The 2,271-nt window shown below is 49.9% G+C and overlaps 1 pseudogene across 1 annotated transcript; it reads right to left on the bottom strand.

Annotated features, from left to right (window-relative positions):
- Positions 1-789: 789 nt before the first annotated feature.
- Positions 790-1,584, bottom strand: LOC309861066 (large ribosomal subunit protein eL8 pseudogene; annotated as a pseudogene). Its single transcript has one exon. The product of its transcript is annotated as a large ribosomal subunit protein eL8 pseudogene (transcript).
- Positions 1,585-2,271: the final 687 nt, after the last annotated feature.

The raw sequence follows: 2,271 nt of genomic DNA, 5'->3' as shown, positions 1-2,271 counted from the left end.
AAGTCACCTGTCACACCCCAGTGTGAGCAGTGGGTGAACAAGTGTCATGAACACTTGCCATCTGACAATTGGATAGTTGGTATCCAGGTTGTGGGAATGGGGACAGTGGGGTCTCCCCAAGATTTATCCACATGCAGATCCCCAGACCTGTGAATAATACCTTATATGGCAAGAAGATGTGGTTAAATTAATCTTCGGAAGAGGAACCTATCCTGGATTATCTAGGCAGACTCTAAATGTTAACAATCCGGCAGGAGTTTTGACACAGACCCGCATAGAGATGAAGTGATCTGAAAACGAGGAAAGACCAGAGTAATGCAGCCACTAGCCAAGAATCGCTTGCCACCACCAGGGGAGGCCAATAATCTCCACAAAGTCCGGGTAGGAAGTGCAACCCTGCTGACCCCTTGATATCAGCCTCTAGAACTGTGAAAGACTACATTTCTGTTGTTTTAAGACAAGTTTGTGGCAATTTATTATAGAAGCCGCAGAAAACTAGCACAATGGTTAGTAGGCAGGGGGAGAAAGAAGGGATTTTTTTCCTTTGAAAGAGAACTTATTATTACTTTTTAAAAAAAGACTTATTTCTTTGAGAGAGCAGGGGAAGGGCAGAAGGGGAGGGAGCGAATCTCAAGCAGACCCCCCAGTGAGCTCGAAGCCCCGACACAAGGCTCTATACCGGGACCCTGAGATCAAGACCTGAACAGAGATCAAGAATTGGATGTTTAACCAACGGAGCCACCCAAGCACCTTGTAACTTTCATAGACAGAAAATTCAACAGTGTACATTTAACTCAGTTTGGCAGCCAGTTCTTTAGCCTTTGCCTTTTCAAGTTTGGCGAAGTGAACCACCCACTTTGGACCCCAATACTGTCTCCCTGGGGCTGGCGGATCTCATCGTATCTGTCACTGTCATTGGTCCCGACAGCTTTCACCTGCTTAGCCAGAGCTCCCTTGTCTTCTGAGTTAACCTGCGTGAAGGCGACAGTGGTGCAGATCCTCCTGGGGACCAGATGGCCCAGCCTGGCCTTCCCCCTAATAATGCAGTAGGGGACCCCCCCCCCCCCCATTTTACAACACAGGGCAGACAGGAAGACAATGATCTCGGGGGAGATGTGCAATCACCACTGGCTGAGTTGTCTTATTTTCCACTAAGGTGGTGACAGTATTAACCCCAGCTTGGAGGACAGGTGGCTTCATAGTGGGGACATCCCCTTTGCCCGCAACTTCCTCCTCAGCCCGGAACAACAGTCTCTGCTTCTCCTCCTGCTGCGTCCCTCCTCTTCATCTGTGGGCTGCTTAGGCAGCTGAGTAGCTGTTTGGTGGCCCAAGGCCTGTGTGAGTTTATTAATCACTGGAGGTACTTTGAGATTTGCTAGACAATAGCCTTTTGCCTCTGCAGCCAGATGTAGTGGGGTCATTTGGCAGAGTGGGTGAGGTCCCTTCTGGACTGGAGGTCCTGTCCGCTGCTAAAATTCTTGGCCTTTTCTCAAACGGGATTGATGCTTTCTTGGCCTCCTGCTGCTTCAGAGTAGCAGGGGCTGGGGCCCCCTTCGTCTCCTTTGCCGTCTTGCCTTTTGGCATCTTGGATGGTTGGAGGAAAGAGAAGGAAATTATTTTTTAGAGGCATCCTCAAGGAAGCTAGAACCTTCTGTTGAGTCACTGTGCAAGGAGCCTGGGAGCTGGCAAAGAGGCACAACCTCCTGCGGCGAGCTGCATCCTCAGACGGCCATGACCTCCACTCCCTGGGGTTTCTCCTGTGGCTGTTATGGCTCATGGCACAGAGATTTTGCAGCTGTAGTTAAGATTACTAATCAGCTGATTTCGGAACAGATTATCCCTGTGGCTCCAACCTGGTCACATAAGCCCTGTGAATACAGAGAGTCTTCTCCAACAGGTAACAGAAAGGAATAGGGAAAGGAAGGGGAGGGGAAGAACATCACTGGGATGCACTCCAGCTGGCCTGGAAGAAAGCAAACATCTACAATGGGAGCCCTTGCCAGAGAAGGTGGGCTCTCGCTGCCCATGTGACAGTAAGGGAAAACAGAGACCTTACACGTAGAGCCCTAAGGAAGCCGACGCTGCCCAGTTATTGAAAAGAGAACCACGAGGCCCCCCGAGGAGGACCATAGCCTCAGCCCACACCTTGATTTGACCTTGTGATACTTGGAACAGGCAAGAATCCAGACACACTGTGCCTGACTTTTGATCTACAGACCCATAAGCTAGTAAGTAGGAGTTGTTTCAAGCTGCTGGGTGTGTGGTAATTTG

The sequence above is a fragment of the Mustela nivalis genome, assembly GCF_964662115.1.
Source record: "Mustela nivalis genome assembly, chromosome: 1".
NCBI classification, from domain to species: domain Eukaryota; kingdom Metazoa; phylum Chordata; class Mammalia; order Carnivora; family Mustelidae; genus Mustela; species Mustela nivalis.
This window is presented reverse-complemented; position numbering and strand designations above follow the sequence as displayed.